Source organism: Miniopterus natalensis, chromosome 4 (assembly GCF_054644295.1).
Source record: "Miniopterus natalensis isolate mMinNat1 chromosome 4, mMinNat1.hap1, whole genome shotgun sequence".
NCBI lineage: Eukaryota > Metazoa > Chordata > Mammalia > Chiroptera > Miniopteridae > Miniopterus > Miniopterus natalensis.
Genome location: NC_142084.1, coordinates 44,208,312 through 44,234,911, shown reverse-complemented (window position 1 = coordinate 44,234,911; position 26,600 = coordinate 44,208,312). Strand labels below are relative to the sequence as shown.

At 33.5% G+C, this 26,600-nt stretch overlaps 1 protein-coding gene across 3 annotated transcripts in view; it reads left to right on the top strand.

Moving 5' to 3' along the window:
- Positions 1 to 26,600, top strand: part of FBXW7 (F-box and WD repeat domain containing 7) — a 154,260-nt gene that overhangs the window by 30,137 nt on the left and 97,523 nt on the right. For 2 of the 3 annotated variants that reach the window (XM_016197789.2, XM_016197792.2), the window contains exon 2: positions 3,428 to 3,475. The exons of the other annotated variant lie outside the window; for it this stretch is intronic. The gene's annotated coding sequence lies outside the window, so the exon portion shown is untranslated. The remainder of the gene's footprint in view (positions 1 to 3,427; positions 3,476 to 26,600) is intronic. 3 annotated transcript variants of the gene reach the window in all.

The following is a 26,600-nucleotide window of genomic DNA, read 5'->3' as shown; positions in this document are numbered from 1 at the left end:
CAGGATAAAAGTTTTCAAATCTGATCAAATAATGATGTTATTTAATTTAGAGAGAGGAAAAAGAAGTTGGTTAGTTTAAAAAAACATAGTTTTTAGGTACATATAACAGATAAAATAGGATAAAAGGAAATACAGATAGAACTGTTTATATTTCGAATAAAGGTACCATTGTAAATATTAACCTAAAAGTTTTTCAGATATATAAGAATATTTATTGGCAAGGTTTTTCTTCAAAAGGTTATTGGTTTTAAAAAGTCTAAGATTTTCTAAGCAACAGGGCCAAGTAGTTTGCCTTAAAATTTTTATGAATGCCTGACTTGCCATCTGATTGCTTTTGAAATCAATTTCTGAGTTAGTTATCAATACTTTTAATATGTGTATGAAATTACACATTTGTAAACCTAACTTGAGCCTTTGAAGATCAGGTATTAGCAAGATTTCATGTAAAACATTCTCTGCTGTTAAAGAAAATCATAAGAAACCTCTTGCTGGTAAAATTTATATTTATATTGAAACTATTCTTAAAACTTTAATGCAAAATGACCAGACATATTTAATTTACCTTTATACAGTCAGTAGAAATAAATTAAAATATATTATTAGGAAATTTAGATTTTCAAATTAGTGAGCTTTGTATCATTAGCATGGTAACCTGAAGTTATTTCACTGAGAAGTACTTTTTTATCTGGATTGACTCCATAAAAGAAGTCATAGGCATGAGTCTATAGGAGCTGAGCAGGGCTTTTGAGGACAGGACATTGTAGACATCACTCATTCATAGGGTTGCCAGGAGTTGGAACTGAGTCAGTGGCACATAACATAATTTTTCATCTATTCTATTAAAACTTTTTTTAAATAAAATTTTAGAGTAATTGAAGTAAAATTTACTTACAAAAACTGATTGATAAACTTTTCTATATTGATGAACTTTTACACATTGAAGGTACATTTAACTATAGCCTAGATCAACATATCAACTCCTCCGAGGCCTCCCTGTGTCCTGTGCTAGTCAAATAATCCCTTCATCCCAAAGGTAACTGCTGTTCTGACTTTGTGATCAGACATTAGTTTGGCTTGTTTTTGAATTTAATTAAAAAAAAAAAAAATTCACGTCATCCCCTCCGGCTTCTTTCACACAGTACTGTGTTTGTGAGATGTGTCCTATTTTGTGTGTCACATCAGTTTTCTCATTTTCACTGAGATTTAGGAAGCCATTGTATGAATATACTAGCTTATTTCTCCCTTCTACTGCTGATGGACATTTAGGTTCTGTTCAGTTCTGGGCTCTTTACGTACTGCTGCTATGATAAATCTTGTACATACCATTTTGTGCACATGTGTGTACATAACTATTGATTGCATACACAGGGGTAGTAGTACTTAGTCATAGGCTATATGTATTTTCACCTTTAGTAGATACTTCCAAATAGTTGTCTATAATGGTTATACCAATTTACATTTCTACTGCAGTGTATGATTATGCCAGTTACTGCAGATTCTTACTTACACTTGATATTATCTGTTTTTGTTTTTTTTCCAGTAAAAAGTTGCCATTTTGGTGGGTAATAGTACCTAATTATGTTTTTATCTGTATTTTCCTTATGATTAGAGGCATTGAGCACCTTGTCAATATGTTTTGAAATTATCTTTTGTGAATTTTTGTTTGGTCTTTAGTCTATCTTAAAAATTAGGTTGTCTTTTTCCTAGTAATATAAGGTTTTTAAAAAATATTTTGCATACGAATTCTTTGTTGGACATGTGCATTGATATTTTTTCTATTCTGTAGTTTTCATTTTTACTTTTTACAGAACAACTTTTTATGCTAATAAAGTCCAGTTTTTTTCTTTTGATATTTCTGTCTTTAAAAACCTGTGCCTACCTCAAAATTTTGATGATACTTTCCTCTCATCTTATAGAAACTTTGTCTTAAACTTTATTGTTTTAAACTATTGTTTAGGTCTCTAATATACTTTTTCTTCCCCCCTTTTCCATGGCTTGTGGATATAGATATAATTCATTTGACTGGTTTTGATTTTAGCAGTAGTGGTGATAGAAATCTTATTGGTGTGGTTTACTCATTAGAAAATGTTTTTATTTTAATTTTACATATGCCATTGTAATTTTGAGTATGGTAGCATTTTATGCTAGTTAAGATAGGTGATTTTTTTTCTTTTCTAAAAATATATCTTTATTGAGGGCGAGAGCGATAGAAACATCAATGATGAGAGAGTCATTGATTGGCCTCCTCATGCATGTCCCCCACTGGGGATCATGCTGGCAGCCGGGCATGTGCCCTGGCCGGAAATCGAACCCTGATCTCGTGGATCATAGATCAGTGCTCAACCACTGAGCCATGCCTGGTCGGGCCAGATAGATGACTTTTTATTCTGAAGATTCTTTAAAAGGAATTTAAAAACATCTGTTTTGTTTTTTTCTGACTTTAAAAAAGGCACTCAGTTTTACTTCTCATTATTTCATGTTCTGTTTTACTTGTTTGTTTTTGAGGAGTCATAGTATAGTGCCTTAAAGACATGGGATTTGCAGTCAAAGGCAGCTGCTATATTTAAGCAGATGACTTAATCTCTATAAGGCTTGGCTTTTTTGTCTATAATATGGCGAGTTAAATGAGTTGATTTAAAAAATGTGTATAAGTATTTTTCCAGTCCTGAGGAACGTGCCTGACAAAGAATAAGACCTCTAAAATATTTAGGGCTTTATTACTGAATTTTTGAACTTTATTTTGAAGGTTGTTTTGACTTGAGACTTGTACTGTGTTTATTATAAAATTATTTATAGCTAACTTTGGTAAATAGTAAAATTAATTTGTCAGTTTATACATTTCTTTTTATTGTGGTTAAAATATTTTAATTTTTTTTTTTAGTACTCACATAGGGTGGATTTTAAAATGCTTTCTCATGTTAATTTTTAAATGAAAATAAACACTTTGTAAAATATCTTTCCAAGACATTGGCTCTGCTTTAACTCTGTAGATGTTAGTTAGATTGTGTGGGTACCACTTCAAAGGTGGTAACTAATACTGGAATGTAGACTATAACATTGTATATTGATAGCCAAGAATTCAGCATATGAATGCTTCTCTAAGACATTGTTAGGATGCTGTTATCTTGGTTTGTAATTTTTAAAATCTGGTTTATTATAGCAATCACTGTTTTGGTAATCTAGTAAATTCTACTAACATCTTAATAATTTGTTAGTTTTTTTTATATTATACTATTAAATCTCAATTATTTACAAGATTAGAAAAACATTTTATATTTATCATGTGTCAAAGTTTCAGCATGTGATTTGGGTTTTAAAGTGTTGTGAAAAAGACTTTGCTCTCATAAATGGGATTCTTGGCTAGATTTTACAGAGTAGGGTTAACTTTTGAAGTTGAAAAATTGTTTCTTCTTATTTTTTTATTTAGGGAGTTTCAACCATCAGCGGGATTTTTACAAGGCTATTTAAATATTTGGTAAGTACATACTTTTCATATTAAATAGTTTGCATGTTACTTAAGTTTACATGTGTGTAACATTAATGACACTTTCAATAGCCACTGTAAATGATAATTATAATTTATATTTTTAAAATTTTTACCTGGCACTGGGAATTTCTTCTCTTTATATTTATTCTGCTCTCCTTCTGATTCTTTCTACACATTGTATTCAGAAAATTCTTTTAGTGTGCAGCCTATGTATTTAAAAGAGTTCAGAGAAAGAAATAGTCTTATTAGCAGAAATGCTAATACTTTGTGAATGAAACAGGATTTTTCCTGCCTAAGATTTTTGTAGCAGTTTTCTGTTAGCTGTTGATACTAGTATACATTTCTTCTATAGCTCTGCAGTACTTCAGTCCTCCTTACGTTAGGTTCTGTTCACCACAATAAGCCAGTATGAAGACCAGTACTCTTGTCAAGTCCTATGCTGTTTCCTATCTGGACTAGTCCAGTTTCTTTGTGATAACATTATAATATGATAAATTTGATAGATGTCTGTAGTTAAGAATATCAAAAGCTTATGATTTTACTAGATAAGGTTTTTACTTTTTTATTTTTGAGTAAAAGTAGGAGAGTTGATCTCAATGTGTTCTGCTTCAACTATATAGTATTTATGTAGATACAACAATGCCTTGGTTAATCATGATAGATGTTAAAATTATTAAATATACTCCAACAGTGGGGGAGAGGTGCAAGTATTGAGGCATTGGTTAATCAAATGTTATAATAAAGTTTTTTGATTGTTTTAATGTCAATAAAATATTTTAAAAGATGACTACACCTGTTTGATTAGCTGAAGGAAATTTCCTAGCTACATGAAAAAATATTTAAAAATAAACATTGATTTCTTTTATTATACTTTTTAATGTGTTTGAAACAATAAATATTCAACCAAATGATGTTTCTAAAGTTCTGTAATAATCATAGTTGATGCTTAAATATTCAACAGTTATATTACTCTGCTTACTGTATATTTATAATAAATGTAACAAGTTTAGGAGCAAATGATGTTACAAGAATTTTTTAAACAAATTTTTACTACTTTAAAATTTGGTAACTGATATCTGGAGATGTGTATTAAGTAAAAAAGAGTAACTTAATGACATTTCCCTCCTCAGTCGATACATATATTCGAATTAGTCTGAGGGAAGAAACCACCTTTGCGTTGTATATGTTTGTGACATATATTTCCCTTTTGCAGATTTATTCATTTATGTTTAGTGACTGCTGCCCTGAAATAAGCTCACATACCAGAAAAGTCATCCCTAAGTGTACAGTTCAATGATTTTTAGTGTATTCAGTGTTGTATAATAATCCTTACAATCTAATTTTAAGATACTTTTATAATCCCCCAACCCCTTTATCTTTTAGCAATAACTGTTTTCCGTAAACCCTCTTTCCCTATTGCCCTAGACAATGTACTCTCAGTTTTTATGGGTTTGTCTATTCTGGGCATTTCATATTAATTGGAATCATACAATATTTGTTCTTTTGTATCGATTTTTTTCATTTAGCAAAGTATTTTCAAGATTTATTCATGTTTTAGCATGTATCATTCATTTTTATGGCCAAAAACTATTCCATTGTATATTACATTTTGACTATCCATTCATCAGTTGATGGCTTGTATCTACTTTTTGTCTATTTAGGAATGTTGCTGCAGTGAGCATTTTTGTATAAGTTTTTGTGTTGGCATACGTTTTCATTCTTTTAGGTGTGTACTTATAGGAGTGGAATTGCAGGGTAATATAGTAACTGTGTTTAGCTCTGTGGAACTGTTAAAAATGGCTGCAATATTTTCCCGTCCTACCGACAGTGTATGAGGATTGCAGTTACTTCACACCCTCACAGGGACTTGTTCTTGTCAGTCGTCTTTGGATTTTCACCATCCTAATAGATGTGAAGTGGTATTTCATTGTGGTTTTGATTTTCATTTCCATAATAACTAATCATTAGCATTATTTCATGTGTTTATTGACCATTTACGTAAGTTCTTAGAAGAATTGTCTGTTCAGATCTTTTGCCCATTTTTTAATTTGGTTGTCTTTTTATTGTTGAATTGTAATCATTCTTTATATATTCTGGAAACTTAGTCTCTTATGAAATACATAATTTGTAAACACTTTCTCCCCTTTTGTGGATTGTCTTTTCACTTTCTGGTATATTTTGAAGCACAAAAGTTTTTTTTCTTTTGTTGCTGTGCTTCTGGTGTCATATTGAAAATTTATGTTTAAATAAATATTTGTTGATAGTTTAGGTCTGTGACAAGGTTTAATTATCACAGGACTATAAAGCATTGGCATTTCCTGTGTTTGACAGCCAAAGCCCAAAGGAAGCAATTATTCTTGTATTTGTACTTAGATTCCTCAGCTAATTGTTTTAAGCAAAATGTTATGTTTTGATCCCCTGTGTTACCATGAAAATGTTAGCTGTATATGGCATATTTATTTAGTCTTGTGAATTCTTATTTTTTTGGACTGGAGAAGAATTTAATACTTTATCGTGGCACTTACTGTATATTAGCTTTTTAGGCTAAGCATAGTAACAGTTCTTTTAACTCTTTCCTATAAAGAGACAATAGATTTTGAGAATCTTAATGATTTTAATCTTGTATAGGTTATTTGTAGGCAATAAAATTTCAATGTTTTTAATAAGCCTATTTTCCTCTGCTTTATTTAGTATATGTCTTTTAAATTTTTATGGGACCATTTTAGTTTATCATAATGTGGCTTTTTTTAATCAATTGAAGGTGTATTTCAGGATATATTGGTCTATAATGTTGTCTAATTTAGTTTTTTAGATAAATGGCATTTAACAGTAGCATGTGACCACTCTTAGTAGCATTGGCTTTCTGTGTAAGGGCAGAAGGGTTGTAATATAGTGTAGTAAATGTATTTTTATTAGGAAAATTTACTTTTGTGTCTTTCTTTTGTATTGTTTAACAGTATTCTGTGTTAACTTATAATAACCAAAATCTATTTTAATGAAATTTTACAGAGCTAAGATTATTGCTGTTCTTCTTGTTAGTTGATTTTAAATCATGGTGTCCATTGGTTAACAGTCACTTAAGTGCCCCTTTTATAGGCAACTTTGCTCTTCATGTTGATGTTCTTGTAATTTGTATTATACTCTCCATGGACATTTTGCAATAGAAAAGGAAATGAAAATTGATGTTATTGCCATTCATTTTGGTGTTAAATTTCCATTGTGATAAAAAATAAGATAAGTAAAAGATTTAGTTGAGCGAGTTATGTCCTTGTCTGGTGTGTGTCAGATGTGGAAGTTACCAGGATCTTGGTGACCTATTTAAGGCTGAATTAAGGCAAAAGGGCGTTTGTGCATTCTTTCCGTTTTCCCTTCTCTTGTTCTCTATGCTTATTAACATAATTACTGAGTATATATTCATTCTCTTTGAGTATTTATATTTGAAATGGGGGTTTAATATTAGTGGAGGCCCCTTTTTCTGACAAGGTAAGGATTACTCTTCAGTTAAACCACTGATTTCATTAAAGTCAATAAGGGCTGCCTTAGACTCTAGGTAGCAGCTTCTCAGCACGTGCTCCAGAGTTTGCTACTCTGCTGATCAATTAGAGATGTTGGTCAGGGTTGGTGAGGGTTGTGCGGATAGAAATAGTCTTCCTCAGAAGCATCTTTCAGTATTCACTAATCTTTATTGTAAATGTCGCACTGTGTTTGCACAAATGTCTGAAAACCATTGAAAAGTGGTATTGATGCCCTTTACTCCCAGTATAGTTACTGTAGTAACCACATCATGCAATGAAGTTTTCCTAAAAGCTTTTTTCTTCTGAAATCACTTTTTAAGTGAAAAACTTAATCCAGAATAACCCACATTCAATCTAGTAGCCATTTAATGTTATTCTTGTTCATTCCCAGGATTTCCTTCTCCTGATTGTCACAAATTTCCCAGGCTATTAATCTAAATAATTACAGCTGCCCATTTCTTCTGTGCTGTTCCCTTCCCTGTGCATGGACTAGCTTTGCTAGAGTTGTGTCAGTTCACTCTCTGAGAGGGTCCCAATGCAGATTCACGTTGCCCCCCACGGCTCGGCCTCAGTGCTTCCTGGTGAGCCGCATCTCTTTTTGATCTATTTCATTCTGAATATTAGTTATTTGGAACCTTTTCTCTGTCCTCAAACAATTAGTCCTGTACCTGTTTACCTTTCTCCTTTTTCATTTCATATTCTGTCCTGTCTCTTTCTTTAGTCTATCTTTACTCAAAGAACAGAATGTTTTTATTTCCTTAGAGAGGGAACGTCTGTATTCTTCATCTGACCTTTCTTCCCGTCTCTCGAACTTGGCTATTTTCCGTATATTCCTCCTTATGCTGTGTACTGGGTGGTTTGCCTTATCGCACGTAATCTTGAAAAACACCTTCTACTCTTATCCTCCCCAGCATCACCAAGCTTGTTTGATTTACAGCCTGAGTGTCCAATTTCTTAACTCGTATGTAACCACCTTCTGTCCTTTGACTATTGTTTCTGCTGGAGTTCTGCTTTCTCGAGTGAAAGTAAACCACTTTTCTCACAATACCAGGTAGATAGGCATTGGTTAAGCTGTTGAAATGCTCTGTATCACCCCTAAGATAAGATTGACCCCCAAGTTGCTAAATGTGTGTCTTTTCATTTCTCATCCTACCTTACCCTTTTCAGCACTTGGTATTTTGCTTCTTAACAGCCACTTCTCCCTTGTCTTTTGTGATACTGTACTTCAGTGACTTTCTACCACCTCTCGGACTACACGTTTGCTTTCTTTGTTATTGCTTTTCATTCACATATCCCTTAAGTGTACACTGGGTTGAAGCTTTGCTCTTTGCCCCTGCTAGTTATATAGTATATTGCTAGGATATGGTCTCTGTTTTCATTATGTGAATTAACACAAATATTGATGACTCACAGATGCCACATTTTCCTTCATTACTTGTTTTACCTCAGTCATTAAGTTCTCAGCTCCCCCAAATTATTATTTCTTAACCTGAAAAATTTGCTTTGTACAATACTTGATATGTTGTTGGAACTCAGTCAATGCTTGTTGAATCAGTGAATGAATTCATTATCTGAGTTCCCCAGTCTGTTCATTTTGTTCTTTTTCAGATAACGATGTTAACCATTCTCCTAGTCTCATGTCACAAGCCCTGTAACATCTGTGGCAGACTCTTGTCTACACTTGTTAACATTAGTCACAATATTTTGGCCCTAAGCTTAACTAATGAGGCAGATGATATTCTTATTTGCAGAGAGTAGAAATAAGGGTCAGAGAGATTGTGATTTGCTTATGGTTTAACAGGTAGTGGTGGAGTTGAAAATTAAAATGAAGTTTCTCATGACATGTTTCCTGGTTTTCACAGAAAACACTCTTTCTAAGGACAGGAGGAGTATACTGGCAAGAAACCACCTTCTGTGTACTGACTGTATGTAAGGCAGAGAAGACCGGAAGGTGCTGGTACTTTAAATTCTTGTGTGATGAGATGAAGGCCCTAATTCAGTGGGAGGAATGGAAATCAAGACTTAGTTTTTCAATTCACATTAATAGAATTTTGAGACCCTGTAATGATGCAGGGATGCCAGTAAAGTAGTTTATCATATAACAGTGATAAAATCTGGATAAAATATTGGAAGAAAACTTCCAACTATTTAAAAGCAGTGGAAAATGATCAAAAGGAGGCAGAAGCCAGATGAGGTTATTCTTTAAAGCCTGCAACTGCAATATGTAAGAATTGGATATTTGTGGCTTTCTTGTCTTAGGGGGCACCCCAGCCTCCTATAGTTGCAGTGGCATATGACAGAATGTAGGGTTAGCCAAGCAGCTGGAAATTTACTGAGGGAAATCCTGGAAGCAACAGAACCATCAAAGAGGTAAACAAAAACATGGAATTATTTGTCAGTTCACTATTATTACTATTATTATAAGAAGTTCTAAAGGAAGTAACATTTCATTTGGAAAGAGTTCTGTTGGGGGAAAATGGTTGAATATCACTATCTTACACTATTAATAATATAAACTAAAAGCTTTCTGTTTGTTTGGTATTGTTACTTGCCATGGATGACTGGCTATTTCTTTAACTCAGAGTGAGTATAGTACATCTTTATTTATACAGTAATGTATATTTATATATAGTACATCCCCAGACCTTGCTTTTGAGAATTTCTGACTTGTCTGAATCCATTTGTTATGGAAATTAGCAATTCTAGCTCCAATATGATTAAAAACATTATGATAAAATATAAACTCTATAGAATATATACTGGATAGTAAAATAAATTGAAAATATTTTTTGATGTAACCATTTAAAAAAAAATAAGTTTTTATTGATTTTAGAGATAGAAGAAGGGAGAGGAATAGACAGATAGGAACATCAGTGATGAGAGAGAAACATTGACTGGCTGCCTCCTGCACGCCCCTTAATGGGGATCGAGCCCGCAACCTGGGCATGTGCCCCGACTGGGAATCAAACCAGTGACTTCTTTGTTCATGGGTTGATGCTAAACCATTTAGCCACACCAGCTGGGCTGTTGTAACTGTTTTAATAATGTATCATATACTTGGACCTGGAGCCCAGATGTGTTGATTTCCTAATAGTGTCCCTGTGGTATGCTGGATCACTCACATCTGGATCATTCTTCTTAGCTGACTTAAGTTGATATATATATCTTTTACCTTTGAGAGTTAAAAATGTCAAAATGCTTGTGAAAAATTTATTAGAAACTCTCTTAGAAGAGAAAGTAAATGTACCTTATCACTCGTATAGTTTATTTTTGACTACTCTGTCAGTCTGCTTAGAAAGTTTATCTTAAACATCAAATTACAAGTTTCCTGAACTTTCTCTTTCTTATTGCATTGGGGAGGATAGATGTGGTGAAATCCATTGGAAACTGAGTAACACCACCCTTTACCTTATAACCAGAAATCTTTCCTGAATTGCACAGTTAATATCTATGTTCCTACAGCACATCCCTTACAACAACTGGGTGCCTACAATTCAGTTCAGTGCAATGCAATTTGGACACTAACTCTACCCGTAGTTAGTGTGATATCCTACAAGTTAAAGGGCAAGGTGCCCAGTAAGAGTGCCTTTACTTTGGATGCCAGCCACAAGTGGGGTCTCCCAGAAACCTCTACTTCTGTCTGACTTGGCTACAAATTTAGAGGTTTCTACAAGTACCCTTCACGTTGGATAATTTGCTTGAATGACTCACAGAACTCACAGAAATCTCTATACTTACAATTACACTTTTATTATAAAGGATACAACTTAGGCACAGACAAATGCAAGAGAGGAATAGGGTGAGGTGCGGGGTGGGGCCACACAGGTTCCATCCCCTCTCCTCCTGGTATCCATGCATGCCACCCTCCCATCATCAGTGCAGAAAGAAAGACATGGGAGACTGAAGTAGAGGTTAGAGTGATGGCACTTTGAGGATTGAGGAAAGGACCCGAGCTAAGGAATTCAGGCAGCTTTCTAAAAGTTGGAAAAGACACGGAAACAGATTCTCTTCTAGTGCCTCTGAAAAGAACACTGGCCTGCCAACACCTTGATTTTAGCCCAGTGAAACTGATTTTGGACTTCACTTCAAGAACTATAAGATAATAAATTCATGTTGTATGCCACCAAGTTTACAGTATTATTATTGCAGCTTTAGGAAGAGAATACAGATTTTGGTTTCTTGGAAATGGGGTTGCTGCTGTAACAAATACCAAAAAACATAGAAGTGGCTTTGAAATTAGGTAATGGGTAAAATTTTGAGGAGCGTGATAGAAAAACTCTAGATTGCCCTGAATGTACTGTTGGTAGAAATATAGATGTAAAGACTGCTGGTGAGGTCCCAGAAGGAAGTGAGGAGCACAGCAGAGAGAACATATCATCTTAGAGAATACTTAAATCATTATAAATAAAATTGGTAGAAATGGGTGCTAAAGATGCTGAAGATGACAACTCAGAAGAAAGTAAGGAGCATGGTAAAGAAAGCCTATAGCTTCTTAGAAAAATACCCAAATGGTCATAAGTAGAATTTTGGTGGAAATTTGAATGTTAAAGTGCTGCTGGTGAGGACTCCAAAAGAAATGAAGAACATGTTATGGGAAACTGGAGTAAAGGAGATCCTTCTTAGATAGTAACAGAAAGCTTACCTGAATTCTGTCCTATAGTTACATGGTAACTCTTCCATCTTGCCTTGGTATAGTCATTTGTGTACTGCAGACTTGCTCTTCTATTATGTCCTTGCATAAAATACTTTAGTTTTAATTAAAGTGGTAGGTTTGCATTTCTATATAAATTAAGTTTATGCTTAAAAAATGTCAGTATTCTCCAGAACAGAAACCTTAGTAGACTATGTATACTTATCCCTGAGATGTCATTATTACTAAAATCTTTTTGTAGTTTACCTTAGAAAAAATGAGTATGTAAAAACAATTTGCTATACATTTTCCTGATGACTTTTTTAAAAAAACATTGTAAACAAAAATAGTTATTTAAAAAACACATACATTGGTTTTATTTGGGTATCCTTATTTATTATTGATTATTGAAGAAATTATTTAGAAAAGGGAAGTGCATTGTTAGATTATAGTTGACCCTTGAACAACATGGGTTTGAACTGCGTGGGTCCCCTTACACATGGAGTTTTTTTTTTTTGATAAATGCCTGCACTGTTTTCAGTCAGCAGGTGTGGATGTGAAGGGCCAACTTTATGCATTGATCCATGCCGTTTTATATAGGGCACTTAAACATGCTTGGATTTTGGTATCCACCTGGGGTCCTGAAACCAATCCCCTATGGATACTGGAAGACAACTTAAGTTTTTTGGACTCAGAAGTTATATGCAGATTTTCAGGTGCACAAGGGTTGCAACCCCTAACCCCTGCATTGTTCAAGGGTCAACTGGAACTTTAAGTGATGGCTTTTGTTAGTGGTTATAATTTATTAGTGTGATACAACTTATAAATATCTGTGTATTCTTCCAAATCTTTTTCTTTGTTCTAGGATTTTTGTTTGTATTTTTAGGAGAAAAAAGTATATAAAACAATCATTACTATATTTTTAACCACTGCAAAGTTGAAAATCATTGTTTAAATTTAAAACAAAATTTAGTGCTATTTAAGTGTGGAATTCCTAAATATTATAGTTCCCTCTTCTGTCTTTTCAGAGCTATTGCACCATGTTAAAATTTTCAAATTAATTTCAACAGGTGTTCAAAAATTTCCAGTAGACTTGAATTGCTATTTGATTATTTGGAGTTAGAGGGATTTTTATGTAGGCTATCTACCTCTAGTATTTCTTGTAGGAAATAGGAGAGATTAGGGTGCAAAGTGGGTAACAATGAAGAAGCATGCAGTTTCAGAATGTAGGACAGCTAACATGGATTCTGTAAGTCAATGGCATAAAAAGAGCATGTAAGTAAGAAAGAAAGGAAACATAATAGCTACATACAAAGAGTGGTTCTTGTTTGGATTCTGTTTAGATCAAATTTCCTAGAAAAGACACAATCTTGGAAATTCAAATATTGACTGGTATTAGTAAATACCAGGAACACTGTTATTTAAAAAAATGTAGTAGTGTCAGTTATGGATAAGTTTCTATTTGATACATTTTACTTTAGGGAAACTGTTGAAGTTAGCTTGTGCTTATGCATATAAATTTGAGCGTTGTGTTTGTAGATTACACATCTTTTAGACTATAGTGTAATAGAATGGTTATCTTATTTCTTAGAGAAGTAGAAATTAATTCAATAGAAATAGGTTGTTAACTTAAAAAAAAGTTTTTGATATTTAGAGTAACATGCAATTAAGGAGTAAGGTACAACTTTAAAATGCAGTTTATTTTTAAAATAATCATGATTCTTAATTGTCATTAGTGAGCAAATATTAATGTTGTATCTTTTTAAACATATCTGTAGCTAGACAATTAAAGATAAATATTATCTGTTTTTCCTAAACAGCACTATGGGTGTGTTGTTTTTTTTTAGTGTGTGTTTTTCTCCCTGATAGTTTTTAAAGCTTTATCTTTGTTGGTTTACCTTCTTCCTCCATCTGTATGCAACCTAAGAATCAATAGTCCATTAAATTAGCTGACATGGAAGGAAAAATAATAAATAATGAAGATAGCCCTTATTGCTTACTTTCTATTTTAGTTATAACTAATATAAGATCCAGAGACTATTGGTGGGGGAATGAGGGGGATAAAGCGTTACATGTCAAATTATTTCATAAGTAATCTATACTTTGGATATTTTATTTCATGGTTTTGTTTAAAAACAACATTGATTTTGAGTAGCTAGTAAAATAACTTTCATTAATAGCATTAATACCATTTTTATTGATGCTTGCCAATAGTATTAGACACAATGGTTTAGTTGCAGGTTTTTCTTAATTATAAAGCTAATCAAAATCTCAAATTACTATGGGTATGTTATATATTTGTTGATAATATAAATCATATGGGTTTTAATGCACAGTACGTTAGAATGTTGTATTAATATTTTCATTCCTCTCTTGGCTTTCTGGTCTTGCACATTTGCTAGGAGCAGTACATCAGCAGCAATAAGACCTTTCCCCAGTGTGTCTGACATGCATCTGAAAATGTGACCGAGCAAGAGCTACAGCTAGATTTTAGAAGTTCTTTTGTTAAATCATATAAGAAACTTAAACTGGTAATACTTCATATTTTCCACATAATGTGCTCTTTCGATGAATAGCTGTAGCAAGCAGCACACAGGAAAGGCAGAGTTTCTCAATTGCATCTGCAGAGAGGATTTAAAATCCTGTGCAGCAGGCAGTACCTCCAGCAGGCGAGTAAAAGGTTACTGCGTTATTTTGCTTGTTTCCATAGCCTGAATCTACAAAAGATGTTTTTGTGTTTTTTAATTCAATGTGAAGTGCATGCCTGTTTTTAGATATTCTAGAAATTGATTTATGTATAATATGACTATCAAAAGGGCAGTGCAAGGTGAAGGAAGAGACAATCCTGCCTCTTTTTAGCTTTAAACCGAGGAAGAAATTGAGCATGAGGCACACACAAATAAAGAACCTTTCAGTGCCACAGAAAGGAGGAAGTTTTAAAAATACACGTTTTAATTCAAGGTTTCTTACAACATTTAATTTTTAGACTATCTTCCTCAAAAAGGGTGCTGTTTGAAGAGATTGATAATCACTGGTCTGTGTATGTTTCTATTTGAAGTATTATTTGTGAAGACTATAAAGTATTTGTATTAATGTATCTTCTCTTGTCCTGGAAATAATAACGTGGATTATAACTACATGCTATACTTAAATATCTTTATAGGCAAAATAGGATGCTTAAGTATAAAAGGTACTAGAGTATGGCTAACATACTTAATACTATTGCTTATGTTTTTAGGGTGGTTTGTGTTTTTTGACTCTCTTTAATGAGATGCAAATAACTGGGAGAAGATTTAGTATCAAAACAACCAGGTTTTTGATGGCTTTTTACTTATTGTCAATACCTGCCTATAGCCACATACTCTTTTCTTCTCATTAAAACTCCTCTAACATTTATGATAGCAGTGCCTCCCTAGATTATCTTGCTTATTTAGCCCATCATTATCTATACCACTGTTTTTGCTATAGAGTTTTATTGCCACATATTTCTCAAGTTTAAGTACAATATTTAGAGGTAATATTTTACTTTGCACACCAGCCACCATCCTGCCCCCTCCCAGCAATACTCAAAGATTGTTTTAATAGCTAGTCTAAATTTTGTTAAAAAATACTTATGCTTGTTTCCATATTTTAGGTTGAATAAGATTGAAAATCATCCAGTAAATTAATCTCTAAAATACAAGTAAAATCAGTTGATTATTCTTACTTGTGAGGGTTTGGCAGGCTTCTTGAATCGTAGAGTCATGAAAGGTCAGCAGTTCTGATTGGTAAGTTAAAGAATCCGTCCAGTAATTTGCTCCCTGTTGTTTCTCAAAGCAATGCAGCAGCAGTTCTTTTCCAGATATTGAGCGGTTCTTGCACAGTGTGTATGGGGACAGGGAGGGGTGGGGCTCTTTCCTGTTGGTTGCTGAAATAGTGTGCATTTACAGAGGGAACAGGTTGGATAGGCTGAGCTGAGGAGTAGGCAAACAGATCTAAACTGATGGAGGACAGAAAGAGTGGTTAGTATAATTTTGGGGTGTATTATCTTGAGTTTGCTCCTTTGCTAAGTACTTGGGTTTTAATATAAAACAGTTGGAAATATTAAAGCACCTTACCTTCTTTCTAAAGAGTAGCCGGGAGACTTCTGTTTTTAATATCGAGTTTTTCTTGGAGATGAGTTTGTGGCTGGTATCTTCTGTAGGGAAGCTGTTGTTTTATTTTTTTTTAACAGTGTTTCTTTCAGCCAGAAAGCTGCAGAATGAGGCATTTAGCCAATTTTGAGCATATATGGGACATTACCAGTTCTGATCTTTTTAGTTAAATTCTCATCTAATGAGCAAGTCAATGTGTGGCTGTGGCTGCAGCATTATTTCTTCTTTAATGAAGAGGTTGAGCCGTTCGACCTGCTGCTCCGATCTGTTCTCTTGTAGTCATACATCAGACCAGTTGCAGAGATTATCCATCGAATGTCCCAGGCAACCAAAGGTAACTACAGAGATTTATTTCAAATAAAAATATACAATTAAAATGGATGCATTATAACTAGGACCAAATGATTAAAAATAAAAGTCCAATTAAAGATGTTCTTAGCAGTTTTCTTGACCTTGCAGTAGCTATCCAATATCATTTTGTCATCATCAGATTGTGTAGCAATGGAAATGCACTGCAGTAATTGATTTTGTAATAGGATCAGGTGATTTACTAGCTGTGCTGACAACCACTTGCTTGCTCGCTCTGAGCTGTGGAGCACTCTAATGGATGTTGTGATTGCAGCCTGGAGTTGATGTGAGGCCGCTGGCCACTTAAAGCAGCAGCACTTATTTTTAAAATTAGAATACTAGGTTTCTCTTTTGTTTTCTTCGCTTGAAGTTTTGGGTAGCCTCAGTAATTTTAGTTAATTTGAGTACCCTCATGAAATTTTAGAGACTGTATATTATTTCATTCATCAATTCATAAAAAACTCCATTGGTACTACTAGCCTTGAATTTAATGAAATATAATCTCTCTGCTCCCTACTCTCAGCTCAGTATCAACATATGTATCAGCATACTCTGGTATTGATCACAGAACATATCTTGAAAATATAAGAATTTATTTAACTATTCTATGTTATCTAAATGAAACAGAATATTCTTAACATTTCCAAATTTCATCAGTTTCAAACTCTAGCTGTAATTATAATAATGGAATTATGCTAAGTTCTTGCACTAGTGAATTAATTTCGCAAGAGTTGTTTTATATCCTTTTTTGGTCCTTTGCTTTTTTATGGTTTCATAGATATAACAAGATTTAGGAAATCTGAGTTGGACCAATGCTAGGGATTATTGATGAAAACATAGTAGCTATTTTAAAGTAATGTTTAAGGATATAGAAAATTAAAACCTTAATATCCCAGATTATGAATTTCCAGTGATTATATTTTAATAATCTTTGTTTTCATCTTTATGTCTTTTAAACAAATAATTGGTTACAAATATAGAAGCATAGGACTAAAGTTTAAAGTAGAATAGAATAGTGTTGCAGAAACAAAAGTGAGACTCAGATGCTCAAGACTTTGTCTACATTCAAGTTTTGCTGAGTGCTTTGCATTAAGGAAGCAAAATTATCTCCCTCTCTCCCTTCCTCACTAGCTCTTCTGCCTCTTTAACTACCTAGTGTATAGAGTGTTTAGTACAGAACTGACATATAAAAATACTGTTCTTCCCTAATTTATGTTCTTTAATCAAGTTTCTGTTCTTGCCATGATACAGTTTCTTCCAATGACATTCAAAAACATTTATATTAATTAAATGTTAATAATCTGCTATAGAAGAAATTGAGCATAAAATTACCATTATAAATACTATTCAAACCACTGTGTGAAGAAAGCTTTTCTTTTTGGGGTAAACACTTGCCCTTAGTGTTTGAAGCCTTAGTGTTTCTTGAAAGATGTAAGTATTACCAATATCATTTTGTACTTTATCCTGAATTCCAATACTTAAAACATTAATTAAGGAAAACTGTAATATCATAAATACTGGTGTTTGTAATATTTTATTATTCATTAGGTAACAGGTTTATTCCCTCACTCCCCACCCCAAAAAACCCTCTGTGAACACTGATAATATAAACATAAATATATTAATAGCATTTGAGACTTGGTCAGGGATGTGTCTAAATTTCATGTATATTGAAGTGTTAATGGTGGATAACCAACAAGTCTTAGTGGAGTGGGGTGCATTAAAGCTTTTTTGCAGCACGCTGAGCAAGTAGGAGGAAAGGGGCATTCCAGAAATATCGATTGCTTTTGAAAAAGGACTGGTTATAAAAGATAGAAGATACTATGATTATTCTGTATTTAGACAATATTTTGTGTAAAAAAAATAGGCAATATACTTTGTGAAGTTCTAGCCCCAGTGGAACTGCCTGTTCTTTTTTTAAAAAGCCTACTTGTACTTGATTTAATCAGGCTCTGCCACTAATCTACTTGATGACTTTGATCAAATTTATGTATAAACATTTTTAAGGTTCCTTAAACGCAGCCTTAAAATTTCCATTAAAAAGAAATCAATTTGTTCATGCTGCTGTGAGATGTTATAATAGTTGGTGTAGAAGCTATAGAAGTTGGAGATAGGAGGAAAGAGGAAATTGCTTAAAAAATCAGTTTCTAGGTAGTAATGAAATGTCTCCTTTCACTTTTCATGTCTTTTTCTTTTTCTGTGCGTGTGTGTGTGCACGTGCGCATGATTTTGCCAAGAGCACTGCTTTATCTTTTTGATATCCAATATTCTCTAAATAGCCTAGTTATTCTGGATAATTATCCTAGTTCTTAAGAGAACAAATTTGGGATTAAATTCTGGCACTGCCATTTTTTCCTATGCTCTGTATGAAAGATAATGTTAAAGAATTTATTTCCGTACCTAGCATATTTTGTGGTAACATTTCTTTTTAAGGTAGCCTTTATGTTAGTAGTGCTCATGTCCATGGCCTGTTATAAGCTGAATATAGTACTTTTTTGTTGCCTAGGCAAAGTGGTTTGTGGGTTGATTGAATTAGGTGCTTTTGAGGTGATGATCATGTCAGAATAATTATAACAAACATTTATAGAACCCTTAATTGGACCAGATGCTATACTAAGTGCTTCTATATTCATTATGTCATTTATGAGATGAGCATTCTTATTGTCATTTTTCAAGATGAGGGAACTGAGGCTCAGATTATGTGACTTACCTTCAATCACACAGCTAGGAAATAGAACCAATTTTCAAACTTTTACTTTAAAAAATTATATATATATACATATATATGTATATATGTATATATATATATGTATATATATGTATACACACACACAGTGTTCCAAAAGTATACACACTCTTTGAATAATTATGAAGGCAATGTTTATTAAAATACATTTTATTTTAAAAATTGAGCTATCGGCTGTTAAAGTATGTATACATTTTTTTGGGACACCCTGTATATTTTAAAAATTGTAGTAAAATGCTGTACTTTAATATACTTTTAAAGTATTCGCAGTTTTAATTAAGCAGCGACTATAGATATGAAGCCAAGTTTTGGTCTGAAGACCTTATATGATTACCTAATTTTTGTGTCTTGAATAAAAAGTAACTGATTCATTCACCTCTTACTCAGCTATTTGGAATATGCTTTTCATTGTTGCAGTAATTATTCATATAAAATGCTTGTTCTCTGCCGTAATGTTTCTCAAAGTGTGGTTCAGAGATCACTTGCATCTGTGTCATTCAGGGTGGTAGTTGAAAGCACAAATCTGTATCAGAACCTATTGACAGAGTCACTGAAATGGGAGGCAGGGAGTTTCATTTTTAACAAACCTCTCAGATGATTCTTATACATAACAAATTTTGAGAACCATCAGTGTTGATAATGGGCTCCTAGTTTACCTTTTGGTATACATTGTCTGCCAGCTTCCTCTTCTCTAAGAATTGATTTATAAACCACAGTTGATTTGTAAAGTCACCTATCAGACTGTTAAAGTTAAGGAGTTTTGAGATGGAATGAGCAGTTTCATACACTAAGGGTGAAATGTAAATTGGTACTGTAAATTCTTTTTTGGTAGGCATTTTAAGAACATGTTTGAATAGTATTTAAAGTGTTTATCAACTTTGACCTAGTAAGCCTTCTTCTAGTAAGTAATTCTAAGGAAGGAAATCTGAGATTTACTTAGGTACAAGGATGTTCCATACCAGCATCATTTGTAATGGCGAAAAACTGGAAATAATTCAGTGTCAAACATCAGGGAAATGGTTAAATGAGTTTATTATATCCATTTGTTTGAGCCACTATCCAGCCTTAAAACGTCATATTGGGAAGAATATTGAAGACCAGGGAAATGCTCATGATTTAATGTAAAGTCTCAGAAGAAGAGTGTAAAATTGTACTTGTACATACACCTGTAGTGATTATGGTATTAGGTTGAACTATATGAAATTGCTGTTTTTGTAGGTCAGTGGAGTGGTTGAATACCACATTTTCATGGAGTATAACCTAAAATGACTTTAGTTTTGAATAGCACACAGTAGAGAGGGAGACTGAAAGGAGATAGAGCACATTTACTAAGTGATTATAATGGATGATGAGATTTTAGATAATTTAAAATATTTCTTTTTATATATCTATATTCTTCAAAATTTCTAAGTCTACTGTAATGCAGCTTTGTCATTGGATCAAGATACCATGAGAGCAGATTAATGTGACTGTTAAAATTAGTATATAATAAGTGATCTCTTTTAGAGCTTATGGATAGAATTGGACATGACTTAGAGTTTGTGTAAGTTCAAAATAATTGGGAAAGTAATTGGGGAAAAAGCGATTTAAGCTGGAATAAGAAGAGAGTGACAGTGAAGGAAAGTTATGAGTTATAGGTGTATCCTTTTCGCTTTTCTCGTGCTTAAACATTTATAAATTTCTTAATTTTATAAACTTTTCCACCAATCTGTATAAGTTGTAAACCTGTAAAATCACACACTTTGCAGGAAAAGCCTCCGAATTCTGATTGAGATTACAGTATTTAGGGGGGAAATGTTACTCTTTACCCCCAAACCTATGATTACTAGTAAATAAAAATCACAATGGTAACTTTTCAAACATAATGTTTAAGAATCCTATTTGTTTAATTTTTAAAAGCAAGAGCAAAATTTTGTAATATTTTGTTTTTATATAGGAAATTAATTCCTACCTTTTGGAGTTGACTTGTTGAAAGTCATAGCAGTTCATCCTCTAAAGAAACCTTTTAAAATTTATTTCTTAGAATTGTGTCTGTGATAATTTTTATATATATTTATCATAACAAAGAAGCCCTTAGTGCTGAAAAATAAAGATGAGAAGTCATTGCCATGTAGCCTTTGCTTATGACATATTTTATGATAATGACTTTTGCTTCCTCCTTTATTTTCATTCTATAACCAGAGCTTTATTAAAGAGTGAAATGAAAAAAATACTGAACTTCATTATTTTTTAAATCTGTCGAGTTGGATTAGGACGACTCCCTTCCTATTTATAAGGTTTCACCTCATTTACATCGTTTTGCACCCGAGGATGAATGTCATACTTGTGAATGTTCACAGAAAGAGAGACAAGAACGAGACTGAAGAAAGTGAATCCTTAAGTAGGAGGGGGGTGATCAAGGTGTAGGGACAGAATTTTAGAAATGAGAGGAATCACTTGTTATTTTCATCCCCACCCGAGGTCATTGATTTTTCCTCATGTGCCCCTACTGGGGATTGAACCCACAACTAGGTATGCGGCCTGACTAGGAATTGATCCCGGGACCTTTTGGTGTACAGGACAGCACTCCTAACAAATGAGCTACCCCTGCCAGGGCCGGAGCACTTTTTTCTTAAGAGACGAGTGAGAAGGAAGGAGGAGGAAAGAAACAGAACCTTTGAGATTGAGATGTTGAAAATTCACACAGCAAAGTTCTGAAAGCTTCACTCCTCTCGATAAGGAAAGGAAAGTACTTATTAGGAAGTATATAAACTCTATTTGTTTATAAACATTTTATGTGGGACTGTGTAGTTTTGATACATGTTTTCTGTCTTATCATAGTGGAAATTGTTTTTGATCAGTATTTTTATTTTAGTAAGATAAACTTGCCATTTCCGTCTTGAAAATTTTGCACAGAGGAGACATGTTCCGTAGTGAAACTTTTAGAGAACAACTCATCTAACCTTAGGCAATGAAGAAAGAAAAATAGACTTTCAGAGCTGTTACTGACCTTTTGATAAATCCCTGAGCCAGAATTTGATTCAGAATGTTATAGTAATAGGCACTAATTGGTAGAAAGAATAGAAGGTGGTGTGAACCATCAAGGACCAAATGACGTTTGATATAAAGTGGATAGGATGTGATTTGGGGTTGTGGAGATCACTTAGGTTACATTTACCAGGTTGGTATCCTTGTTCTGTTCAAGATACCATTTTCTCCCCTTTTCTGCCAGCTCCTATATTCTTTCCTCCCATTTTTAAAGTGGTACAAGGCATACTCTCCTGGTATTTCTAATTTTAGTGAGTTGATATTTCTGGATGCACCTATTTCAAAACATCATAAAAAGTGCTTTAAATAATGTAACAACATTTCAGGTAAAACATTTAATAACTTTCCATTTTTAATAACTTATATTACCAAAAATTAAATTTTGATTAGGATTTGACATTCTTAAAATGTTAGAAATATCTTAGACGCATATTGCAAAGATTTAAATGCTGAAGTCATTTTTTGTAGTTTTTCAACTTAGAAAAGAAATGTATTCTGTATGACCAAGGTAGGTAGAGATTGCTTTCTCTGTAATAATAAAGAAAATAATTTCAAGTGTGCTAGGCTGTAAACTGAAACAATCTGTCCTAAGGGAAAAGCCTGTATCATTCTAATGAATGTCGTCCTTCTTGTGGCATTAATATAAAATTAAAGAAACTGACTCACAATATTGGTTTTTAAAAATACATAGTATATTCTACAATTTAAATTTAATTTAGCATAATTTTGAGGTGATATGTTTTACCTCTATTATAACCTGTATTTTTAAATGTTATTATCTAATTTTTATTTATTTCCAGTATTTCATGTCAACTTTTAGAATTAGTATTTCTTTTTTTTATTTATTAATATATCTTTATTGGTTTCAGAGAGAGGAAGGGAGAGGGAGAGAGAGAGAGATAGAAAAATCAATGATGAGAGAGTCATTGATCGGCTGCAGCCCGCAACCCGGGCATGTGCCCCGACCGGGAATCGAACCCCAATCGCCTGGATCCTAGGTCGATGCTCAACTGCTGAGCCATGCTCGGCTGGGCTAAAATTAGTATTTCTTAAAACAAAAACAAAAATAGGTAGTGTTTCAGTTTAACACAGTAATTCTTAAGTGTTGAGCAGCAATAAAGTTTAACCTCTCAGTGCAGATTGGTTTTACCCCATAATATGAAACACTGAAGAAGTTAGGCTGGGTCTAAATGAAGCAGGTTGATGCTGGATTTCCTTCACTACCCTAACACAGGCAGTTCTGTTATAAAGCAATACATATATCTCTGGGAAAAACCTAAAGTTCTGCAAAATCACTCTAAAAATAGAGACAATCCATTCAGAACCTATGCAGCTTTGTAATCTATGTACTAACAAAACCAGTAACAATTCTAATAAAAATATTGGTACAGCTTAAACATTTGTACCCAACATCAGTCAGCCAATTCTAAGTCCTAGGGTTTATGCTTGCCTTCTTCTTTGAGATGTAGGTCCATGAGAGTATTCAGTTTCACTTAAGATAAATTGTCAAAATTAAAAATTTTGTTTTAGGGTGTAGCCTTCTTTATTAGTCTTCCCTACCTTTAACCCCTTGAGTAAAATAAACATGGAGGAAATATTTCCATGGCTTCTTTATCTGTACTCCCAGCTTGACCAGATAGTGGAAACAATGTGGAAAGCCACAGGATTTTCAGTTTTTTTCTTAGGGCCATCACGTATTACTAAGCACTTCCCGTGAGAAAGCTTGTCCCTGATGGCTTTAAAGCATTACTGGGATGGAGAAAATGCTTTGTGGACCAATGTGACTTTCACATTATACTGACCTCATCCTTTAGGATGAACAAATGAACTAATTGCCATTACAGAGAAGTGTTTTGTAGAAAAGTAGACTGTTGTCTCATTGTTTTGTCATTAATACTTCATGCATTGAGCTGTATTTGTGTGCAGGGATGTGTCTTGTTTTTGGCCATATAAGATTTCTTCCTTCTTGGAACTTCATCTAGACCATAACACCAAACCAAGTAATTGTACGATAATACAAAGTACTTATATCTTCAACTAGATTTCAAGCTATCTTAGGGCAAGAGTGTTGTTTTTTATATGTCATGTTATCTGCTTCATTGACTAGCACATAGTTGGTAATTCATTGTGATTTCTTGGTTAATTAACTTTTGTTCAAAGTGGTAGGAAAAAGAAGTAGAGCATATACCTCAAGAGAATCTATATGAGTATGCTATAATGTAGTAGGAGTTTTGAATTTCAGAAAAATACAATTGAATTTGTAATTCTAAAATGAGATATCAAAGAGTTCTTCAGATTGCTGATTGAAATTAGGTGACTTTGCAAGTATGGTCTAGTATTTATGTATGCACACATACTTATCTTAATTTTTAAAGAGATATGAAAGTCTTGTGTTTATATAGTGAAAGTGACATCCTGGTACCTTATAGTTTGAATTCTTATGGCATCTTTGACCTTAGAAGAAATCCAGAGAAGATTGTTTTGCAGCTACACACGCGAATTACTATTTTGAACACTGGTTGTGTAATAGTGGAATGAAGAAGTGTCCAAAAGTGAATATTAACTGGCTTCAAGCTATGTGTTGTATTCCTAAATTTGTGGAATTTGCCATATTTGGTGAAAGCAATGAGTCTGAATATTGTACTGAATAGTTTCATCAGAACCATTAAGACATGTATCAGGCATTTTAAAATACTTTCTGAAATTGTGTATCTCTTTCTGCTTTATTTTGAGATGATACTGTGATTGGAATGAAAATGATTTTTGAAAATAACCCAGATGACACTGGTCCATTGCTAAGGACTCTTTCGGGGAGTTCTTGGATTAGTAGATCTTATCTATAATTTCTTAATTTTTAATACTATTTTTTTTTATCCTCAACAGAGGATATTTTTTCCAGTGCTTTTCAGAGAAAATGGAAAGAGGTGGGGGTGGGAGGAGAGAAACATGGAAGTGAGAGAGACACATCAATTGGTTGCCTCCCACTCGCGCACTGACCCTGGCCGGGCATTGAACCTGCAACCTACGTGTCCTTGGCCAGAATCAAACCCCGGATGCTTCAGTCTGCCAGCCGATGCTCTACCCACTGAGCCAAACTGGCTAGGGCTAACTGTTTTCTTTTTTTTATAAAATAAACTGCAGATACAGAAACTATACGCAATAAATGTTGATCTTAGTGTATTAAGGTGAACATTCTTGTAACCACCACGCAGCTCAATACATAGAAGTTTGCCAACTATCCCAGAAGCTCCTCCATGTGTCCTGACTCAATTATATTCCCTTCGCTTCCTTTAAGTAACTTCCTTTCTCTAGGGTACTCGTGCAGTCATCACTTCCTTGTGTTTATGATCCTCTCAGCCAAGTAAGTCTCTCTAAATAGTTTTGTTAATCTGAACCATTTTAAAAGAAGAGTTGGTATTTCTTATGTCTCCTAATCTACAGATTTATTTTCCATACCTTTCTTTTCCTTAAAATGTATTTGTTTGACTTGTTTTTCATAGTCTGGATTTGGCTAGTTGCATACACATAATGCAGTTGAACACAGTCATCTGTCCCTTTTACTTCCTCAAACTGGCAGCTGGATCTAGAGGCTTTATTAGACCTGTTTGACCTCTCTGTCCTGGGAGTGGTGTGTTATACCATTAGGAGTCAGCTATGTCTGGTGCCCCTCGTTTTGTGATGTTAGCAGTTGTTGCTATTCAGTGCCTCCACCCATTAAGTTATCGGAGGTTACAAAATGGTGATGTTTTAATTCTCTCATTTCTTTTTCATTTACTAACAGAAATAATGTTATAAAGAAATGGCTTTTCTTATTTGCTATTTGATTCCTTAGTGTTGTAGCTCATTTAGGGAAGGTAGTATAAACTAATTGAGCTATTAGGATCATATTTGAAAACCAAAATCCTGTAAATTATCAATGGTAATTAAACAACTGTAATTTTTAAATTAGAGAAATAAAAACTTCCCAAACATATCAGGAGTACAGATTTTCCCAAATAAATTGTTAGAACATATAACAAATTTGACTGTTAGAACATATAAGTGGTATTTTTACCATTGGTATTTTTACACAATAGAAACTATATAGCGTTAAGAATGAAAATGAACCAGTACAGATAACAGTATAGAGAAATTTTAAAGTTATAATGCTGAGGGAAAAAAATACTCCCAAACAGACACAAGAGCATCGTTTCATTTGTATAGAGTTTAAAAACAGGCAAAATTAACCTGTTGTGTTAAGTAATGATGGTGGTTACCCTTGTGGATGAAGAGGGCTAGTTTCTAGAAAGAGTCACTAGAAGGGTTCTGACGTATCAGAATATTCTCTCTCTTTTTAAAAATCCTAGCTTTACTGAGGTATAATTAACATAAAATTATAAGATATTTGAAGTGTACACATGGTATTATATAGGTATACATTGTGAAAGGATTCCCCCCCCATCTAGTTAATTAACACATCTTTCACCTCATTTATCTTTTTTGGGGGTGGGCATTGAGTACATTTAACTTTTATTCTCGTAGCAAATTTCAGTTATATAATACAGTGATATCACCATGTTTCACATTAAATCCTCAGACACTATTCATTTTATAGCTGAAAGTTTGTACCCTCTTACTAACCTCTCCCTGCCTCCCCCACCCAGCTCCTGGCTACCACTTTTCTACTTTGTTTCTATGAATTTGATTTTTTTTTTTTTTTTTTTAAGATTCCATG